Source organism: Phoca vitulina, unplaced genomic scaffold, assembly GCF_004348235.1.
Source record: "Phoca vitulina isolate PV1807 unplaced genomic scaffold, GSC_HSeal_1.0 scaffold17, whole genome shotgun sequence".
Classification (NCBI taxonomy): domain Eukaryota; kingdom Metazoa; phylum Chordata; class Mammalia; order Carnivora; family Phocidae; genus Phoca; species Phoca vitulina.
The window spans coordinates 19313979-19338073 of NW_022589720.1; the positions used below are offsets into that span (position 1 = coordinate 19313979).

The window sequence follows — 24095 nt, forward strand, 5'->3', positions numbered from 1 at the left end:
AGAAGAAGAAGAAGAAGAAGAAGAAGAAGAAGAAGAAGAAGAAGAAGGAAGCAGGAGGGGAAGAATGAAGGGGGGAAATCAGTGGAGGAGATGAACCATGAGAGACTATGGACTCTGAAAAACAAACTGAGGGTTCTAGAGGGGAGGGTGGAGGGGGGATGGGTTAGCCTGGTGATGGGTATTAAAGAGGGCATGAACTGAATGGAGCACTGGGTGTTATACACAAACACAGAATCATGGAACACTACATCAAAAACTAATGATGTAATGTATGGTGATTAACATAACAATAAAAAACTGGAAAAAAATAAAATTCTGGGTAACATAAAAAAAAAAGAGAATAGAGGGGCAGAGACCATATTATTAGTTTGCATTCTGGCTCTATCACCTACTAGCTCTGGGATTTGTGAAAGTCATCTCTCATTTGAAAAATGGAGATAATATTTGCATCTCTTTAATGATGATTAAGAAACATCCTAGATGTAAATCACTGTGAACAATGTCTGGCACTTAGAAAATTCTCAATAAATGAAAATTATAATTATTATGAGGATTATCAATACTCAGTCATTTGCTTTAAAACTTTCTTTTTTTTTTTTTTTTTTATAATTTTTTTTTTTTTTTTTAAAGATTTTATTTATTTATTTGAGAGAGAGCGAGAGAATGAGAGACAGAGAGCATGAGAGGGAGGAGGGTCAGAGGGAGAAGCAGACTCCCTGCCAAGCAGGGAGCCCGATGCGGGACTCGATCCCGGGACTCCAGGATCATGACCTGAGCCGAAGGCAGTCGCTCAACCAACTGAGCCACCCAGGCGCCCCTGCTTTAAAACTTTCTAATAACAGATCTAGTTTAGGTTAGATCTCCTACAAGTAATCAGTGTTAGTGAAAGCACAATGATAGCTTTAATTATTAGATAAAGAATATGTAGTGTGTGCCATTAACACTAGCATATTACATGTATTACCTCAGGGGATATCGGAGGGGGAGACGAACCATGAGAGACGATGGACTCTGAAAAACAAACTGAGGGTTCTATAGGGGAGGGGGGTGGGGGGATGGGTTAGCCTGGTGATGGGTATTAAAGAGGGCACGTTCTGCATGGAGCACTGGGCGTTATGCACAAACAATGAATCATGGAACACTACATCAAAAACTAATGTTGTAATGTATGGTGATTAACATAACAATAAAATTAAAATAAATAAATAAATAGGCACATGAAATTGATTTTGTCTGAGTTTCCATTTTATAGTGAGGAAAACCTTTACTACTTTTATAGCATGGTACAAATAACACAGGGTTGGGAATTTTAAGACATAAATTCTACTTTGGATTTTGCCAATAACTGGCTATGAGATTAAGAACATGTTGTTTTCTTACACACACATACACACAAATGGGCCTCAACTGAAGCAGAATTTTGGACTTACGGTATGGCCTTTCGTATTTTAAAATTCTTGCTGGATGATTTGAACGTGCACACCAGATAAATAATTGTAACTAGAAATTACTGTGATATTTTTATGTCTGAGCCTATAAACGGATGACAAAATTAAAAGGGAAAGTTTCATAAATACTTTGAAAATAACAAGTATTTTCTTCTTGAAACTAACTACATTGAAGGGGATATTACTCATTTTGAAATATACACATTTTTATTTATTTTTTAATTGATTGTCAGAAGCTATCTGACACATCAAAGATGCTAACTCATTACTGTCACTATCACTAGTTTTAATAGCTTTGGAACACCAGATCCCATCAGCACACATAGACTAGAGAAAATTATACTTCCATTAGTGGTAGACTGTGCTAAACAGCGATCAAGCCATAAGGAACCACATGTACGGAGTGGAGGAAAATCTCAGACATCACGTCGTGACTCAGAGCATACATGTGTTCGAGAGCACATACAAGAAAACTGCTAGTGATGGAGAATGGGAAGATAGATCAAGACATACCATTTATTAGCATAATTCCATCGGCATGCTTGCTGGTTGACTTTGAAGCACTCAGTTGATATTAACACCACCATTTGAGTCATTTAAAATGCCAAGAATAATGGTTGATTATTTTTTCAACCTTATTTGTCCTAATGAATTCGGGATAAAACAACACCTTTTTTAAAAGAGATTTAAAATAGTACATCTTTTGTGAACTTTTTAATCATCTGAACCCCTTGTTTGCAAGTTTCTTCATACATATAGTATTCTCAGCATAAACCCAGCTTTGTTCCTTAGCAACCAACCAATTTTCCATATTCAGTCCTGTTTTTAGTTCACAGTGATAAAAATTGTGAAATGATTGCCTTTTGCATACATTCTATACATCCTCCAGGCAGAGGTCAAATAACAAATCCATCTCCCCCATTACCTCAACTTTTGAAATTATACTAATGATTCCTAATACTTAGCGGTTTAGAGTCATTTTAGTGCTTAATTATATACCACCAAGTATTGCCTGTGCTACTTTGTTTCTAAATAACATACTATGTCTCTTACTTTTTCTATTATATTTATCTCAGTGTACAAGACTCTGTACATCATAGGTGCTTAAAACAATAAATGGCTATAAAGCAATAATCAATTAAAAATAATCAAATAAAAATGTGTACATTTCAAAATGAGTAATATCCCCTTCAATGTGGTTAGTTTCAAGAAGAAAAAATACTTGTTATTTTCAAAGTATTTATGAAACTTTCCCTTTTAATTTTGTCATCCGTCTATAGGCTCAGACATAAAAATATCACAGTATTTTCTAGTTACAATTATTTATCTGGTGTGCATGCTCAAATCATCCAGCAAGAATTTAAAAATATGAAAGGCCATACCATAAGTCCAAAAATTCCAATGCAGTAGGTCTGGGATGGGGTCAGTTTTGCATATTAAGTGAATAAGATAATCAATCAATTTGAGAAAAAACTGCTTTAGAGTTTGTGCTTCTAAAATTGCCTTTGGTTAAAGAAGAGATAGTGAATATTATCCACTGGAAAGGAAAACACCTTTTGTATCTTCAATGAATTAGTCTTTCAGTTACTCTATGGTAGTACACTGATCTTTAAATTATGATCTATAATATATGTTCTACTTATCTGATGCATGAATTTCCTTATCACACATTTGCTACTATGTGGGAGTTACTGAGCTGAGTGTTGGTGTTGTAGATAAAAATCAAAATTATCCTGGTTTTAAGTAATTATATATAAAAAAAGAAAGAAGGCATATACAAAAAAAAAAAAATAACTCGACAGATGATGACCCATGGTAAAAAAGAAGTGTAAATGAAGAGTTAAGATTTTTCTAAACCTAGAGAGACTTTCTAGCAGGAGAATTCAAAGAGCCTCTCAAGAAAAAAGTAACATTTGAAGCCTATCTACCTAAATGGTAAGAGTTTTAGTAAGCAGAACCTTGAGGCAGAGTGATCAATATAAATAAAGTCAGAGTGATGGAAACTAATAATAATTAAATAATATATAGGACAAGGAGAATTCTAGAACTGAGAGTTGGTCAATTTGTCTGTACTAATGAGACAAATTATTAGGTGGGGGCAGGGTGGGGCATGGAAAAGGACCTACAATGATTTAAAAGAAGAGTGAAATAGATCAGATTAGGTTAAAGAATTTGGATTTCACCCTGCATGCAGTAATAATGTTGGTAATATTTACTAGGAATTTATAATTGCAAAACAAATCTCTCAGTGTTTTACAAGTTCAGCTTCATATCCTTTTAGCAGGTGTAAGAAGTAGCCATCATTATCCCATCTTCTAGACAAGGAAACTGAGCCTTAGCTAGATTAAATACGTTGGCCAAGATCTCCATGCTCCTTCGTGGCAGAGGTAAAACTATGTAGTGAGAACTCTGGAGTGAGAACTCTCAACTCTGAAGTGAGAATAATTTACCACTCCATAGTAGTGTCTGTCAAAATGGAAATGTACAGGAAAATTTTTAAGCTAATGAGTGACACAGCTTTATGGGTTTAGCTTTAATCTCATCTCTGAAGGAAGTCTTTCTTAGAATCTAACATTTATGCCCTCCTCTTTAACTTCATGGTACCCTGTGCTTATACTGTTCCTTGCAATTATCAGACTATATTGTAATTTCTGTTTTGATTGTCTCCTGGAATTTTTTTTTTTTTTTTTTTTTTTTTTTTTTAAAGAAATGTCAAAGTTGTGCCCAACACACGTGGATCAGCAAACACAAGAGAGGAGGCCAGTCAGTACTTTCTGGAAAGAGGGGAAAGAGAGGAGAGAGAGAGGGCAAGAACGACCACACAACACAGGCCTGGGACCATGAGCAGAAGCGTCTGCAGCGGGGCGCCTGGGTGGCTCAGTTGTTAAGCGTCTGCCTTCGGCTCAGGTCATGGTCCCAGGGTCCTGGAATCGAGCCCCGCATCGGGCTCCCTGCTCCGCGGGAAGCCTGCTTCTCCCTCTCCCACTCCCCCTGCTTGTGTTCCTGCTCTCGCTATCTCTCTCTCTCTCTGTCAAATAAATAAATAAAATCTTTAAAAAAAAAAAAAAAGCGTCCGCGGGAACTTGGATGGGGGAGGGCCCTGGGGAGGGAGGGTCGGGCACCCCCTCACACGTGCCACACGCAGCCTGGCATGCACGCCCTGAACCCACCGCCGTCACCTGGCTGGTGTGCCCACGTTGCACGCACAGCTCCCCCAAAGCCTAGGCGCACCTCCCACCAGCACCCTGGGAAAGCAGGGAGCCCTTCCCACTAGCTCCACGGTGTGGAGGACACAGCCCAGCAGCAAGCAAGGCACATCCTTCGAGTTCTTCAGACGCAGAGAAGTTAGGAGAGAGAGAGAGAGGGAGGAAAGGCCCTAGCGGAGCGTGGACCCTCCCGGACCACAGCCTCCTGTTTGTGCTACTGGGCCAGGGGTCCTGGACAGAGGGAGGGAAGGACGGACAGACAGACAGCCAGGGCCTCTAACAGCTTTTGTCTTGAGCTAGACTTCAATGTCCTTAGAGTTGGTAAATGGTTTTCTATAGAATCAATAATATTTTTTCTTTCTTTAAATATATATTTGTTGAAGTTGCCTCCAGAAGGCATTTGAGGTTAGAAAGTTTGAATATTACTTATTTTCCATCACGTCTTGGTACCCAATTTATTGCCTTCTTCATAATGAAAAATCAGTAATAGTAACTGAATAATTATAAGAAAAATGAATTAAGAAAAATATATTTTAGGAATGATTAGAGCAGGGAGAGAGAAATCACGTAGGACGTTTGGATCTACACATACTCATGTCTCTTATTTCATTAGTTTCACCTTTAATAACCAATTAAATAATGAATGATTATAATGAAATAACACCTTTCAAGTTCCCCTTCATCTCCTCTATGATTAAATTGCCTGATGTGGGACTCGATCCCAGTCGCTTAACCAACTGAGTCACCCAGGTGCCCGGGAGAGAGAGTCTTAAGCAGACTCCACCCTGAGTGCAGAACCCAACATGAGGGCTCTATCTCAGGACCCTGAGATCACAAACTGAGCTGAAATGAAGAGTGCGATGCTTAACCAAAAGCATCACCCAGTCACCCCTGTATTTAACTTTAAATGTTGCTTTCTTCTACTATAATTTCATCTCATTGAGGAAAGGACCAAATTATCCATAACTGTTTCCCAAGTTCCTAGCAAACTCCATAAAACATATTAAAAACTCTAAAAAATATATGGTTGAACTGAGAAGGAAAGATGTAATTTGAACCTCTTCTGTAGCACTGAGTTGGAATCAGAAAAAGGATCAATTTTATAATTTTTATAGAGTTAGAATTTAAAAGATTAATCAAATAATCATACTGGGGGGAGAGTTAAGATTTACAATTATTTTTAGCTCTAAGTAAAAATGATAAAATGTTTAAATATGGTCTTAGGAACAATGTTTAATGATGGACATCTCTCTTATCACTTGAGGCTAAATTATCTAGGGTAAGTAGGTATGCTATGTTTTATACTAAAATTAAGAAGGAACTAGAAATTTTTAACTCAAAGTGGTTTGGGTTGTTTCTTGGTTTTTACCACCAGGGCAGGTGTTTTTATAAGTCTCTCCATATTTATGATTATCCATTTACTATCCATTCTGCAAAAAAACTTTGCCCAAATCAAGAGCACTAAATGTGAATATGACATGATCAAAAGTTTTAACTTAAATTTCAAACATTTCTAAACTCTTAAACACAACATTTCAATTTCTGTCTCCCTTTTGGAGTTGGAATAAATACTTCATATGTTTATCTGAAATAACATAGTGTGCGGCATTGCACAGAAAAAAAAACAAACCCTAGCAGTCTTTTGAGAATAAAAGCAAATCAATAGTAATATCTCTTAGAATAGAAGTACTTTTGTTGAAAGAGGGAATATAGCTTAATGGGAAGCAAAGTAATCTTTGTTTTCAGTCAGATTATTGGGCTGTGCATGAGAAATGACATGCCCTGACCACTTGATTTACATTAAGAGGCAACCTGGCGTGTTCAAAATAGAAAGAGAAAATGATTTGCTCTATAAAGATGGACGCCTTATGGCTTTAAGATGTAACATAGAGGGGCGCCTGGGTGCCTCAGTCGTTAAGCGTCTGCCTTCGGCTCAGGTCATGATCCCAGGGTCCCGGGATCGAGCCCCGCATCGGGCACCCTGCTCGGCGGGAAGCCTGCTTCTCCCTCTCCCACTCCCCTGCTTGTGTTCCTGCTCTCGCTCTCTCTCTCTCTGTCAAATAAATAAATAAAATCTTTAAAAAAAAAAAAAAAAAAAGATGTAACATAGAGATAACCATCATAAGATTTTTTTTTTGTAATTTTATGAGTTTGTCTTCAGTTCTCATTGAGCTCTATTCTTTTAATTAAAGTTAATCATCCCAGTGACCCAAAGACAGACAATTCAGTAACTGTTCACACTGTGGGCTGTAAATGTGAGTATGCTATCCCATAACCAGTCTTGGAATTGAAGTCTTAGTCAGGTGGTGATGATGATGATGATGATGATGATGATGAAAATGATGATGATGAACACTGTTACTTCAGGATGGTAACATAAATGTGCCCAGAGAGACAGATAAATAGAGAAATAGAGGTAACTATAGATATAGTTCTAAACATAGAAATAAATCAAAGGAAAATTTTTTTCTCATATTTTGCTATAGGCAATGTGTCAATAAAATTTATTCTAATCAAATTTCTTTATTTTTACCTGTAGAGAATAAAGTAAACAATGAGGAGTAAGACCATGTAAGTGATGACCGTTCCAGATTTTAAAATCTAGAAGTGCTTATTTCTAGTTTCTGGAAAATAATTGTATTGTTTTGTTTTTAAGTGTAGGTATTACCTTGTAAATAAGAGAAACAGTAACTATGGGTCCTGCTCTCATCCAAGTTTGTTATTAGGTTATAAAAAAAAAAAAAAGTAAAAAAGGATTGACGTTTGGAGGTTACATTATGACACACAAAGTACAAATTATTCTAGTATTTAAGGAAAATGAAAGCAAACAAATTTGTCTCCCTAAACTTCCAATGAGCTCAATTGAAAAGCACATTCAGTAGCAATCATTTGTTTGCTTTTCATGCAGTCTGCATATTTACATTTAAGTTTTGCAATAATGCAGTCTCTGATTTCTTTATGCTGCACACCAGAAGATGTTGGAAGAAATTTTGCTTGAGAAAGTTAAACATTTAAGGAGTCATTCGAGTAGATTTGCAGCTACACAACAGAATATATTTTAGGTTAAAAATTATATCTTGCTTCAAAAATGTTGTTTAAAATATCTTGTTTAGATTTTTACAAAACAATATTTTTATAACCTCACATGTACATGTAAAACTTAAGTTGAATTCATCTAAAAGGATCCATTTTTAATGCTATGTCATAACCCTTAAGTTCACATCAGTTTCAATGTTTCCAAGGCAATGTTTAGTCGGAAAAGAATCTGAAACCAGAGCATTCCCTAATATACTATGATATGGCCACAAGGTGGCTCCAAAGACCGAAGTATATTATTTTACCTCTTAAGCAGTGAATAGAATTTTACCAGAAATATCAGCAATAATTTACCCTATAAATGGGACAATACTTCAGAAATATAAACTCATTTCAACTTTCTAATTAATTTTTGAAGTATAATTTATAGTATTTTAAAATGCAGCTATTCAAAACAATACATCAGATTGTTGAAAACCTTGAAGAATTTGACGGATTTTGAAGGGAAATGATTATTTAGCATGCATAGTTAATTATTCGACAACATCCCTTTTGTTTGGGTTTTATAATTAATTTCTCATCTAATTTTGTACAATTTGATTTTCACTTGATTTCCAACTAAATGAAAATACCTGCAAGTTAATGAATTTTTCTCTAGCATAAAGAATTTTAAAATTGAAGAGGAAGCTGGTATAATTTTTAATCTTTGGAAGGCTTAATTCTAAAAGTACATACTTTGAGAAAATCTAGTAAACTAAAATGTATAACATTAACATATTTTAAGTTAGACATCTTAATCAGCCATAAAATTAAATCACTTAGCCAAATATAATGAAGTCAGGGGAAAAAAATGAATGCTATTAAATAATCACAGCATTTAATAAAGATGACATAAGAAGACAGTGAATTTGATTAAATAAGTAAAATAAATATATAATAAATATAAATCTATAGCTATGACAAAAAATGAAGATTATCTTTATTATGTTCAGAAAATTACATCTGTTGGCTAGGTTTTATAGTCTCTATGATGACTCACCTCTCCTTCATATGTGGTTGGATAATAAAGTACTAAGTATATTCTTTCAACATGTAAACTTCTAAAATAAGTAATTAGTCCCAGGTTATAAATAAACCTTAAAAAAATGAAAACTGTGATATAATGTTAGATTTTAAAAATGAAGTTTTAAAATGGAAGATATTTATGGACTCACAGAAATATATATTTTATGACCTTAATGTTCTGGTTTGTTTTTGTAACCCATAAAATTCATTTCAGATGCTTTTTAAATTACCATATAGAGCCCCAAGACAGGAAGAAAAAAAAAGTGATTTTAAGTTGATTTTCATATCACCTTATATATGAAGGATGAAAAGAAAGAATTATCTAAATAAAACCTGTTAAAATTTTCACATTTTGCTGCAGACTCTATGTCTTCATCAGACAGTTTCTGGAACCTCATCTAAGAAAGCGATAGTCCACTGACCTTTCAGCTTGTAATATAGACTGCAGAATTACTCTTGAGATCTATGGGTATCCAAACTTTAATGGGATTATTTCTGTAATGCACTGCTTCTCTTCATCATTCTTGTTCTAATTCTCATTACTCTGACCTCAAGAAGGAGAATCTGTGAAAAGAACTATTACTGCAGTGTATTCAGAAATGGTTCATGTTTCACCTGAGTGAGTTTATGTGGCTTATGGAACTCACAACTGTAAGTCTTTATCTTTCTAATGCTGTCTCCCTCCTCTGTCCCCTTTTTGGGTCCTTAACACCATTTTCAAAATTCATATCCATTAATTCCCTAGTCCATGCAATTACTATATGTGATTCTGAGGATGTAATTTAAGTTTTCAGGTTACCTTACCTCTTTATGCAACCAACATTTTCACAATCATTAGGGAATGAACCTAACAGCTTCCATTTCACAAACAAACAAAAAAAAAATTTGGAATAAAGAGTTTATGATGTTATCAGTAGAATTAATGGCAGAATCTGACTTAAAACACCAAGGATTTTCATTTCAACTCAAGCACACAATTATTATTATATGAGATAAGTTAAAACTTTCAAAAACTTTGAAAAAGTGGTAACCCAAGTCATATTGTATGCTATGCTTTAAAATAAAGTGCTTTTGATATTAATTTTAAAAAGCATAGACTAGAAGCACCTGGGTGGCTCAGTGCGTTAAGTGTCTGCCTTTGGCTCAGGTCGTGACCCCAGGGTCCTCCTGGGATGGAGCCCCGCATCAAGCTCCCTGCTCAGCTGGGAGTCTGCTTCTCCCTCTCCTTCTGCCCCTCCCACCCTCATTCCTGCTCTCTCTCCCCGCCTCCTCTCTCTCAAATAAATAAAATCTTTAAAAATTTTTTTCAAAAAAAAGCATAGATCACATGAATTTATATATAGTAATAAGAATACCAGTAAAAATAATAGGTCACAATAATATGTAGCACTAGAACACCTACTTTCAGGGATTGTATTTTACATGTATAATTTTTAAAAATCATAACAATTGACTATTATGTAAGTACAATTATTCACCTAATTTTACAGATGAAAACCTATCAGGAATATTAAATATTAAATATATAGTAACTGACAGGATTTGAAGCCAGACAGCTTGGTGCCACAGTCCACGCTTTTATTCATCAAAGAAATTCTAGGAAAGGCAATCTTGCCAATCTTATTATTCCAAGAAAGACAATCTCAGTGCTTCTGGCATGTAGCCTTATCACTATGTGGTCTCCCTATTAAACATGACCTTCATCAGGTGTCCTCACAAAAACAGAACATCGTATCAGAAAAACTTTTTCACAGAGTGACCAAGTTTCAAACTCAATGGCTTCTCTGGCAGTGAATATTTTAATTACTTAAGGGGATGTGAGAGCTTCTGTTAACAATTTTTGGCAATAGAATTTGGGTGTCTGCTTGATCTTCAGATATATCCTTTTTATTAGGCTTCTTGTCTGGGATGGGCATATTAGTCTCAAATTTGAGTCCTTGATGCAAGATGACAATTGGCTACTGTAAACGTGAAGTATAACACAGATCACCAACCAAGATGGTGGCTCCTAACTGAAGCACCAATTCAGAATCCACTTTCAGGAGTCCGCTGAATGAATCTGAGGGTACACAAAAATGTTTCTTGAAACTAATCTAATGCATTCTGACATTTTCTTGAAAGATATCATGTGGTTTTGAATACAATCTTTCAAAAAATAGGAGCCCCATATCATTCATTTTAAAAGTATGTAGTACTCATCCTTCTAATCAAAACTGGGCAATAATAACAAATCATGTGATTATTCATCTCATGCCTCACTATAGCAGACGTCTTGTTTGGTTTGGTTTGGTTTCTCTCTCTCTCTCCATGTGTGTATCTCTGGATTCTTGCGGTGTCTGGCTTATGGTAGGCACTTAAAGTGTATGTGCCAAATGGAGGAATGAAAGAATGAATGAATTAAACAAGATACTGAGAGGATTCTTTAGTAGTTTAAATAATAGAAAATTAAAACTGAAGATTTTGTGTTAGGTGGAGAAATGGGTGACTGCCTAAATGACAATCTGGTACCTAATTCACTGCTATTCTATGAAAATTGAAACATTTAAAACAACTGCCTAATATTTCTACTATAACTCATGTAATATTTACTGTGAATATATTTATTGTGGATATTTATTGTGAATATCTTACATTAGAACCACCTCTCCTCAAGTACAAAATTAGCATTGGGTTAATCTTTATATCTCTGGATGTGGCACTAAGGGACTGGCTCATAGAAACTTCCTCCAAAATGAATAAGATCAATTAGAAGCTGAGGGAAAATTGAGTAAGTTATTGTTTAGATTCTAGGAAATTATTTAAATTTATAAAGTAAAATGAAAATGAAAAATATAACATGCAAAAGAATATGATAGCCTAAGACCAAAGACAGTTAAATTAATGATTGTGAATTTTACATTATCATAGTGCTTAACCTGTTGCCACTATTAAAAATTGATAATTCCCATAAGGATTTTTTGAGGATGATGGTTTACATGGGACATCTTAGTTTGCTTCTACAAAGGACAAGGCTCTTCTCATCGACACTTTTTTTTAAAACCTTGGACTTGCCCAGAAATGGGTTTGATCCAGACCCTACCTATAAAATAAAGTGAACTGATGTCTTTGCTCTGAAGTCAAGATTATGGTTGTCATTTCTCTAATTTCATATCTCCCCTGGGCTGGATGCCCAGTAGAGGTTGTACACCTAACAATCAGATGGCTTTGTCCTAAAAAAGAAAACATGTTTTCCCCCCATTTTGTTCAGATTTCATATTCTGATGGGCGCTAATCTGATTTTTTTTAATATTTTATTTATTTTTTGACAGAGAGAGAGACAGAGAGAGAGGGAACACAAGCAGGGGGAGTGGGAGAGGGAGAAGCAGTCTTCCCGCTGAGCAAGGAGCCCGTTGTGGGGCTCGATCCCAGGACTCTGGGATCATGACCTGAGCCGAAGGCAGACGCTTAACGACTGAGCCACCCAGGCGCCCTGACGCTAATCCAATTCTAAGAAAAAAAAAAAAAAAAAAAAAAAAAGTTCAGTGAAGAAATGATTCATTGTAACTTAGATTTTAGGGCTAATTCATTTCCCAACATTTATTTTTTTAGTACTAGTATTTAGTATTTTTTAGTATTGAAAAGAATATTTGTGTCTATTCTCAAGATAGTGAAGTTTTACAAATTAATTTTCAAAATGTAGAATTACCTAGATATTAAATGCGGAAAATTTGGGCATATATTATAAAAGGCATAATAGCCAGAACAGAAGAGATTCTTAGACAATATGGAGAGTTTTCATTTTTTTACTTGCATCCATCCAAAAAGTTTTATGTCAGTAGGAAAAAAACCCCCCCAAAACCCCCTCCTTTGTTTCATAGAGAAATGCTATAGAAAATCTCCACTCTTTATTTCAGTAGGAATATATATATATAGTACACACATATATGTGTGTGTATATGTGTATGTATATGTACATATATGTGTGTAATATATGTATACATACACATACGTATACATATACATACATAATATATGTATACATATTACGCACACACACACACTCACGAAGAAAAAGTCGAGGTACATGCTTGTATTTAAGATGCAATGTTGAACAAATCTCCAAAAGAACAGCTGAAGCCTTGGTGAAGGAATTGATCAAGAAATAAGACTTTCCATAGGTTTTTAATTACGGGCAAAGGCTTTTACAGCAGTCCCCCTTTACCTGCTGGGAATACTTTCCAAGACCCCCAGTGGATGGCTGAAACTGCAGACGGTACCAAACGCTACATATACTCTGTTTTTTTTCTGATACATACATATTTGTGATAAATTCCAATTTATATAGGCACAGTAAGGGATTAACACTGAATAATAAAATAGGACAATTATAACAATATACTCTAGTAAAAGTTACATGAATGTGGTCTCTCCCTCTCTTCCTCTCAAAATATCTGTACTCATCCTTCTTCTAGGTGGTAAGATGCCCGTGTGGTGAATGACGTCGGCACTGTGTCATAGCATTAGGCTACTAGTGACCTTGTGAGGATATGTCAGACAGAGGATAATCTGCTTTTAGATGACAGTTGACTGTGGGTAACTGAAGCTGTGGAAAGCAAAACTGTGGATGCGGGGGGGGCACTGTACTCAAATTTAGGAAGCTAGATGTAGACAGAATAAATGTGCATGTTAGTGGTTTTCTCTCTCCAGAGACTAAACTTCAAAAAGTCACTCTGATGACAAAATACTGCTCAAGACTACAGAGCAAGGATAACCCCCAACTTACCATGATTTAGGAAGAAGTCCAAAAAGAAAAAAAAGAAAGAAAAGAAGAAAATTTTATACTTGAGTAGGCTAATTGTTAGTCATTGTGTACTCAATTTTTGTTTATTTGATTAAATAAGTTGACATATTTTATTCCAATGGTTTCTTTCCTTTTCTTTATGTAATTGCTAAAGCAAATAAATACTATACTGTTGGTATTAAAAGTAGATGTAATTCATATTATTTATTTTATCAGCAATAGATTTAACCAATGAGTTAGAGGTAGTAAAATTTTAATATTTTAATTTATTTAAAGCAAATATTTTAAATAAAATAATAAATATATTCTACATTTAGATTTACATGGTAAACACAAAATCAGTAAAGTCTCTCAGATAATACAAATATTTTCAAATCTACCTAAATGAAACACTATTAATTTAAAACCAATGCTTGTAAGTTAAATTATCCAGAAATATTATGTGCTTTATCTAAATTTAAAGTCTGATTCAAGAATTATGGAAACATGCATTACTTTTAGAGATCCCAGAAGTTACCATGGTTTTCAAATGGAGTTGATTTAACTTGGTTTTATTGGGAGTAGAGTTACATACAAAAAGAGAATCAGTCACATTTTAAAAATTTATATTAGCATTATGCAAAAAATTTACTCAATAACCTAGGCAAATATATTGACTGCCTTTGATCTATTCATATAACTATGTCAAATTTCAACTTTGATTCTTGTATTTATAAGTCCTGCATCAACATTGCAGAGAATTACCAGAATAACCCAAGTTAAAACATTTACTCTATTCAGTTTATTGATTATTTTAATTTCCCATACATTCTGCTTAACTTGATTATGGTTACAGTTTACGTTTCTCAAATTTTCTAGTGAAAATGAGAAGGAGCAATGATAGCTCTTTACAACATCTACAATAGACACTTGCTCATTATATATCAGTTTACATTCTTACATTACAAACTGGCAATATTTTTTTTTTTTTTTTTTTTAAAGATTTTATTTATTTATTTGACAGAGAGAGACACAGCCAGAGAGGGAATACAAGCAGGGGGAGTGGGAGAGGGAGAAGCAGGCTTCCCGCTGAGCAGGGAGCCCGATGCGGGGCTCGATCCCAGGACCTGGAATCATGACCTGAGCCGAAGGCAGACGCTTAACAACTGAGCCACCCAGGCGCCCCAACAAACTGGCAATATTTGTATCATGCAACAAAGAAGAATCAACATGTCTAATGAAAGACTGCTTCCTGGAAAGTGCAATTTATGTTTAATTTATTTTTAAAACCAGGACTGTCAAACTATTTCAATATCTTTTGTTACAGTAAATCAACAAAGATCCCCAATCAATAAACTGATGTACTGAATATAATAACTAATGTCTATGCATTCTACATTCTGATACTTTGGAGAAGTTCATTAATAAATGCTGAATTTCCCATACTTGGCTTGCTAGTGCAGTAAACTACATTGGTGCCAATTTCAATTCCTTAAAAGCCTAGGTGTTAGGACATCTAAAATAATTGCTTTCATTTTAAAGGACATGAATCAGCCAACTGAACTGTCATACACTTTATGCTATATGCTATATATAACACTTTATGCTAGTAATGTAATAAATTAAATATATAATGTGACAATGATAGAATACTGGCTATAAAAATCACAGGATTTACAGAAATATTATTTCATATAAGGTAGTATTTTTTAAAAGCACATGGAACACTCACTCAAGGACCTTGGTAATTGTCATAAATGAAGGAGGGGACAAGGGAGGGAGGGAGAGGGACAGAGAGAAGGGGAAAGGGGAGGAGGGGGGATGAGAGAGAGAGAGTGTGTGCACTGCAAAATTTCTGAGCATCAGCAGGGCTCTGAAGTGCTTAGACATGTCATTTAATGCCGAATCCCTTGTTGTGAAGCAACGTTGTATTATACCTTATAGCCTATTGCTTAATTCTGTCTTGAAGTCAAAATGTTACTTAACTTTATATATTTGTGCATCATGTAGAGTATGGAGAATAAAGGCTGCTTTCTAAAAGAAGGGGGAGCATACAGAGATCACATGGCTTAGTAAAGTGCTTTATAATGTCACTGACAAACTCTCTAATATATCCCTCTACTACAAGGGATTTTTATATGAAGGCATTTCAACTCCCAAAGACAGTCATTATTTTCAAGGAATGCCACATTTGATTTCTTAAAATGAGGTAAAATGTAATTTTATTTTATTCACTCTTATTCAATTTCTAGCATCCCCTTTCTTTAAATCCACCACCAATGTGGTAATGTTTAACAAATGTCTTAGTAATATAGAGGATAGACCATCACATGCACTGCAAGAGGGAAATGGGATAAAAATATAAAGACATTTGTGAAAACAAAGCATCTTTATTCTTTAAAAAATCAAGTTACTTTTTTTTTTTTTGCAAAAAGTTGCACTGATAGTAAAGAGTTAAGTGAAAGTTATTTTTTGAGACAATTTTTATGAAACTGTCAGATTATTTCACGATCAATGTTAACATAACATTAAGGATAATGCATTCCCAGCAATCTACAACTTTAATGTGATAGATGCTTTCTTACAATGTTTGCCTCTTGAGTTAGTTGAAGTGAGCAGTGACAAAGGAGGTATGGCAGAGGCGAAAATGGCCTCATGCTTTAGATATCCTTACGAAAGACAACGCAACTGGATTTGAAAAGGCTCCACGTCTCATACTAAAATGTCAAGTGAAGTGAGCTGCTGTATAGCAAGAAAGGAAGAAGAGAAGAGAGGTGACCCTGAGCTGATATTGTTATCTCAGAAAACAGGCACTCCTTGTTGATTGAAATTTTCTCGTTCTTATGCGTGAAAAAAATCTGTAATTTTGAGTGTTGGACTTATTAGAGATAAAAGCAGGGAATGTTATATTAGTGCTCTGTGGGCATAATCCAAATGCTTCAACTAGAAAAAAAGAAGGCAGATTTTAAAATGTTCAAATATAGGACATTTCTTTCTACCTGCATATTTCAAATTATTTTAATTATGACAAAAGAAAATTTTCTCAGTGAACTCATTGGTCTGAACAAAGTGTCAAGAAAGGGAAAATATATTTTGCTACGTATGCTTTCATTTCTCAAATATGTGTTCATGGTGATATTCCTTGGGCTCTGATTTTCTTTTCAAAATATTCGTAAGAGGGACCATATATACTTAGTACAATGCTTCATCAATATCACCATTGCTCAGTATAAGCCTCACAAGAATGAGGGCTCCATTCTTGCTACTGGGTTTTTAACTTCATCCTATTTCAGACATGACTGCTAAATATAATATGGTTAGTAAAGTGACTTTTCGGAAACCCTAACCAGATAATATTTTAGGTTAATCAAAGAAGAGTTTTCAAACATAGACCTGAAGTTTGGAGGTCAAATAGCTGCATAAAATTACTTATGGTTGGTATAAATAATATTTGTATTTCTCTGCTCATACTTTGTTACTTTTTTTTTCAGCATTTTATAAACACTTCTAATGTGGCAACAGTATTAGAATGCAATTTGCGTAGTCAAAATAACAATGCATTATGGCCAATACTTTTAAAACCCAAGGGCTAGACTAGAGATAGCTGGGTTTATATCCATGATTTGTATTAATTGCTTACTATGCAACACTCTTACTGATAATAACACTTAACAAAAACATGGCTCACTTTGCTGCTGAATCAGCATCATTGGAGTTAATGCTGTTCGTGTGCTGCAGCCTAGCGGAATGATTTGGTATAAAAATGACATATTCCAGGAGGACACAGTGTTATCACTCGCTACAAAGTAGGTTAAGAAACATAGGAAATAAGTCATATGTCCAAAAATCCCCTAGATAATATACATTTTGCCTCAGTTATTTATTCATATGGGAAATTAAGTGAAGATCATGAAATGAATCCTGGAGTCTGAACAGGGTTCATATATTTGGGAATTAACCTTTCAGTTTCAAATATACTCTTTTTCAACAAGAAAAAAATCATACCTCTTTCAGATCACACTACTTTCTTAATAATGTGCCAGAAATGTATATCTCCCTAGATAGAAAATTAATTTTCTATCCTTTTTTTTTCTTTTTTAAGGAAAATCTCAGTGTAGTAAAAAATCTAACAGTGTAATATTAAATTGAATACCTGTCTAGTACTTGTATCACCAAATAGCTAGTTTTTATAAACATCTAGGAATATCACCTGAACCACTGATCAGGTACCATGGAATTTAACCACTGGCCTTACAAACATACATATGCATGTGGATGCCATACACATTATATGTTACTTTCTTATTTTCCTGGCCTTCCCCCCCCCCCCAAGACATATAACTGTATGGAATTCTATTCTTTGATTGGAGTCAGGGAAGATATATACATTCACCAGGAAAGTCATTTGTTAGCAGCAAGTATTTGACCAAAAAAGTATCTGATTTCATGAAAACAGACATTGACTCATACTTTAATAACAGCTGAAAAAAAGTGAAAGCAAATGAAAGAAGCATTTCTTTATGTTTTTATCATCAGAATGGATTTGTATTTGACAGGTTCCTAAAACACAGACACATTCTGCTTATATTTGTGTCCTCCCCCCACCCCATGAATTACTATTTCCTTATGCATTACACACTGAATACATATGTGCCTCATTTACTACACCCCAGGGAATGGGGACGAGGTAGATGATCTGTGCAACTTATTTACTTATTTCTCTATGACACAACCTCTTCCTTTTTTCTTCATCACTTTAACTAAAAATGAACCTAGAGCTCTTGTCAATGACATAATGTTTTCATGAAAGTTCTACTAATTAAAAATCTTCACCATACCAGACCTAAAAAATGAGCACACTCTTGCCAAGTGTTATTCACCACAGAGAAGCTCTTGTAGCCACATTTTAAAGAAGGATAGAGAGGGGGATGGTGTGGAGGGAGAAAGTCTACTAACATATGCATTGAAGTATAACAGTTGTCAGCATTGGAGGGACAGATGATTTTTAATATAGATCCTTTAAGAAAAAAGAAGAAGAAATAATGCATCTCCGAACAACTGAGAGTAATGGATGTACAGTTTTGGATAACAGAAGCTTTTACTGGAATGAAGAACCACTATTATAGGAAAGAGATTTCTGGGGGGGGGGGGTGTTATGAAGCAAAAGATAATAGGGCAGTTTTAAAATGATGTTTTTCTTTGACTGCACCTGTAGACCCCCCCCCCCTCCTCTTTTTAATGATAAGGAGATGGTAGGTTTCTATTGTAGCGACATAAAAACACTTTCGGACTACTGCTTTTGCCCATACTTAACAGTGCTATCAGTTGTTACTTGTTGGGGACATGCATTTAGACTTGCAATGTGCTGCATTAATTTAACACCACATAAAATATGGATTTTATTGCAGCAGAGACAATAAATGCTGCAACTGCTGACTACATGCATTTAGTCTCCCTTCTTCCCCTTTCCCCTCTCACTTCTGACTCAGATACAAAATGTGAATGTAGGAATTATGCCTCTTCTATTTCTGATGAATGTCAATCTATTTTATTTATGTAGATGCTTAGTGACCATTGACAGTTTCAAGGGATCTGTCTTCCGCCTGTCATTTCTCTTTATATTGAACGTACAATGAACTACGACTATGAATAAGTGCAGAGTGAATCCATTCATATGGAATGCAAAGTAATGTTAGACGATGTTAGAGTTCACAGCAACAAGGTTATCTCTTCAACTGATTTTTAAAATAAAGACGAACAAGTATAAGCATGACAAATTACACTCCGTGATATATTTTTAGCATTTGTTCAGAGTGAATGAATTCACAAACTCTAATATCAAGACCCACTGTGGAGCATAATATACAATTTATCTAGTTTTACATTACCTCTTATAGATATTCAAAGCAGTTGTTTCTAGAATCTAATATATAGTTTTATGCTTATTGATTTTTCATATGTTAAAGATAATTATTTGAAAATAATTGCTAAATACAACTTAAAAACAAACATTTCCCCACCCCCAGGGAAAGAAAATAAAAGACCTTAAGGGGGTTAGGGAAAAAAAAAAAAAAAAAAAAAGGAGGAGGAGTGGGGGAGAGGGACGAAGTCTTCCTACCTTTTTTTTTATCAGCTTCTGGATAACCGAAGTTGGTTCCAGCCAAAATCACCCTGGAGAAATTGTCACTATGTCCCCTTTTTGTTTGTTTTCGGCTGTTATTTTCTATCACTGATGCTACTTCAATCTAACTCAAGCTTTCTCTCAGCATCACTTTCAACTCTGGACGGCAGGGAACCGAAGAACACGGGGGCGAGCTCTCTCTGATTGGCTTTCATTCAGGGCTTCTGATTAAGGGGGGAAAAAAAAAGAGAGAGAGAGGAGGGGAAAAAAGCCCTTCCTCACAGGGAGAGAAAGGTTCTGCTGATAGAGCGGCAGTACTCGCCCTGGGAAGGTTAGAGACTGGGGAAGTGCTGGCTTTTGCTAGCACACAGCTATTTGCAAGTGAATGCGAGGGGAGGGCGCATCTGAGGCGAGGGCTGTGGATGAAAGGCTTCCCCTCCCCCGCAGGGCAGAAAGACTCTCTGTTTCGAGGCTAAGGTAATCAACCCAATCTAATCCGGCTGCGTCCGTAACGCAATCTCAGGAACAGGACTGCTGCTTGCAATTCTTTAATAGATACTTCTTCTTCTGACATATATATTCCTGCACCATTCTTCCACCAGACTACTGAAATACAAGTATTAACGGAGTGCCAAGTCACGTTGCAACAGATCTGATGCGTTACCAGAGTGATTTTTGGTGGAGGTTTACGACTTTTGTTTATTTTTGCGTGCAGTGAACTTTCTTTTTTGATTCTCCAAATACCTTATTTTTATTACTTACTGTCATACGAGAACATACCTTACTGACCGTTTTGGAATGTCTGTGAGGCAGCCTTGTCTCCTTAATCTTATATGCTTTGCATTTTTATGTTCTATAGATAAAATATTTTATTCATAATTTAAGTATGCAGTTAATGCTATTAAAATATTTAGAATTTGGACTTGCCACAATCTCCTTTTTTTTTTCCTTTTATCTTTTTTTTTTTTTCTCAGAAATTTGAGTTTTATGCCCAAATGTGTATGGAGGTAGATGTAAATACATCTGGGCGATTCTATTTATTAACCATCTAATTGTCCATCTCTCTATTCATTTATCTCTACATTAAGTTGTTTTCAGTCAAAACCTTACCAAAGGATGTCAGTATAGCTCCACAAAATAATGAACACCTTTATATTTTTCTGGCTACATGTAGATTTCTCTTTAAAGTAAATAATTTTTTTACACATACTATGATATAATATTATAAAATAATTTTAAAGCTGGAGGAAGGATTATGAAGATAATCTTGTCTAGCGATGACTCTCATAAGAATAGATAATACTGCTGAAAAATGTTAAATGACTTGCCTAAGGTGACAGAGCTAACTAGTGATAGAGTTAAAACTGTAATGAGTTGATATTTTATATTTATGTAAATATGTTTATATAACATACATACTTACATATATTTATAATTCCAGTTTAGTACTGTTTCTGAGATGTCATATCACCTCCTAGGCACATATTTGGTTATTGCAACATCAGTAGCTCCTTTATACAGTCAGCATAATGAGAAAGGAAAGAAAATCTGGGGGGAACAGAGACGGGGAGGGAGATATTAAATTAGACTTCAAAAAAGTTTTATTATACCAAATTTTATTATATGACCCATGTTCCCAACTAGTTTTGTATTTTAAAATACCAAATATTTCTGCTCAACAAAATGATAGAGCAGAAAGAGACTTTTTGGAACTCTTGATTTCACAGATGAGGGCACAAAAATCTGGAAAATTGTAATGTGTGTGACAATAGAGCTAGAATTCTAAAACTCATCTCTGGATTGCTTACCCATAGTTTTTTGTTTGCTTTGTTTTGTTTTTGTTTTCAACAGAGTGCCTCAACTTTAGAGTCAGGTAAAAATAAAATAAATATGTAAATAAATATTCCATTTTTCTCCTGCAATGTATTTGTTAATATACATTAATATACGTGTGCATTTGATATACTACTGCCAGGGACATATTAAAGTTGGTTGTCAAGAAAAATTATAGAATATCATATTCTCTATATGTTATACAGTGTTTGATTAAATGCAGGGGCGCTGCTGTGCACACATATGAGGGCCTCTTATTAGATTAACTATTTTATACATTTGTTGTTAGTTTCAGAATAAATGGCTGCATGATGTGAGGGGTTGTTTGGATTACATTTAAATGGATCTAGTTTAAAAAATAACCAAAGGCTGAGATCAGATGTGAAATGCTATTTTATTCATGAAAATACATGATGTGATGAAAAATTCCTAAAATAATATTATGCTTCTTAACAAGATAGAAGTTTGTTCTTCTCTTACATAAATTGCTGACTTGATATCATTGCGGTGCTCTGGGTAGTCATCAGAAACTCAGGTTTCTTCTGTCTTCATGCTTAAATATTCTTAAGGACTTGAACTCATACATATGATTCAAGAGAGGTCACCACCACATTTGCTTTTTAGAAAGAGGAATAAAATGAAGAAGAAAAGGATGCTCCCTTCCATTGGATTCTTCTATGATTTCATTGGCTGGAAACGAGATACTTGGTCACAAATTGGTTGTGAGAAAGACTTGGAAATAGTATTTTTTCTGGAAAGCCATTTGCCCAGCTAAGGTCATTGATACTATTAGAGGAGGAGATAACAGAATTGGATACAAATAATGGCAGTGCTGTCATATCAATGTATCATATAGTAGTACATTTTCTGGTTTTTTAGAGAAAAAAACAAAATGTTATTCTTGTCTAAAATTAAAATTTGTCATGATATTGGAGAATGGTATCTGTGCAAAATGATTGTAATAATATTTTAAAATATGAAACAGTGGTTTTGCCTGTTACTGCATTTTGTTTTAGGATCAGGTAATATATTTAGTAAATGATAAAACATCTATGTATTCCAAAGTTCAGGAGATAAAGATATGAGAAACAGAGAGAGCATTCAAACAATGAATGTATTAAAACATCCCATTTGGGGGTGCCTGGGTGGTTCAGTCTTGAAGCATCTGCCTTTGGCTCAGGTCATGGTCCCAGGATCCTGAGATTGAGCCCCACATTGGGCTCCCTGCTCAGCAGGAAGCCTGCTTCTCCCTCTCCCACTCCCCCTGCTTGTGCTTCTGCTCTCGCTATCTCTCTCTCTGTCAAATAAATAAATAAAATCTTAAAAAAAACCCTCATCCTATTTTCCTTAATGCACTCCTTTTAAAATAGAGCCTCATATGCTATCTTATTGAATATAAGCTTTAGTAATAAAAATTAAAATACAGAACAGAGCATTACCTAAAAATTAAAACCTTTGATAAAGAGTTCTGTTTTATTAAATAATATCATTTTTCAATTACTTCTTTTTTTTCACTCTGTAAATGGGTTAACTTGGGATTCTGCTAATTTCTCTATTTCTTTTGTGTTTTTTCTAGAAATATTATGTAAACTAGTCCTGTGAATTAGATAAAACTCTTATAGTCACCAATGTTAAAAATGGTAGCCCTCAAAAAGTCAGGAAAACAGACAGTAAGGTCTGTATGAATGGGATGAATGACTCATGGCTCATAAGTGTCCTTCATTGTAAGGAGAGGTCACATGTCCATTGTAAGGAAACAAAAGCTGATGAAAACTTGAAAAAAAAATGTATTTCTATACTTTCTTTTTAAGATTTTTGTCAGGGGTGGGGAGGGGGAGAGGGAGAGGGAGAATCTTAAGCAGGCTCCATGCCCAGTGTGGAGCTCCATGCAGGGCTTTATCTCACAACACTGAGATCATGACCTAAGCCGAAATCAAGAATCAGACACTTAACCAACTGAGCCACCCAGGTGCCCATATTTCTATACTTTTAAAACTAAATGAGAAATTGCACAGAAGACACCTTACTATAATCATAAAACACTCAAGAAATTGAAGGGCATTCTGTCATTATAATAATGGGACTCTCTGAAGGCTGACCCCCTTCAGCAAGCATAAAATACTCAATTTTGTAATTTTGTTAAAACCAATTAAATAAAACAACCATCTATTTTGTGTGGAATTATATGTCTAAAAGTTGTCATGTTGTTGCTAAACAATAAATGTCAATTTTTAAGGTGTCACTTACTAAAGAGCTACATACTTGTTAAAATCAATAGCTTTTCAGCCACCCTTTCCTGGGTTCCTTCTACTGGTATTAGAGATAATATCAATTTCCACTATCACAGGAAATTCACCAAACCTAGTTCTCTCTCTATGGCTATGAGGTGAATGTAAAGATTGTCTACACTGCTTCCTCCTCCACAAATACATTGGGGGAAAAATAATTTTGCGTCGTTTTTTGACACATTTTTTTTCCTACTTTCCTTCCAGTCTGCCTTATGGACTGTAAGTCTGGAAAACTAAAAATTACATTCCCCTGGCAGTGAGTGTTCAGGGTGGGGGTGGGGAGTGATTCATATGTTGTTTCTCAGATGTCCTCATGATCCTTAAATTAGAAATTGAGTC

The 24095-nt window shown here is 34.9% G+C and overlaps 1 protein-coding gene across 4 annotated transcripts in view; it reads right to left on the reverse strand.

The window, feature by feature from the left end:
* Positions 1–20381, reverse strand: part of LOC116639253 (cadherin-10) — a 177600-nt gene extending 157219 nt beyond the window's left edge. For 3 of the 4 annotated variants that reach the window (XM_032415443.1, XM_032415446.1, XM_032415448.1), the window contains exon 1: positions 19633–20380. The gene's annotated coding sequence lies outside the window, so the exon portion shown is untranslated. Of the gene's footprint in view, positions 1–19632 lie in introns of all 4 variants that reach the window. The other variant, XM_032415451.1, reaches the window with a different exon arrangement.
* Positions 20382–24095: the final 3714 nt, after the last annotated feature.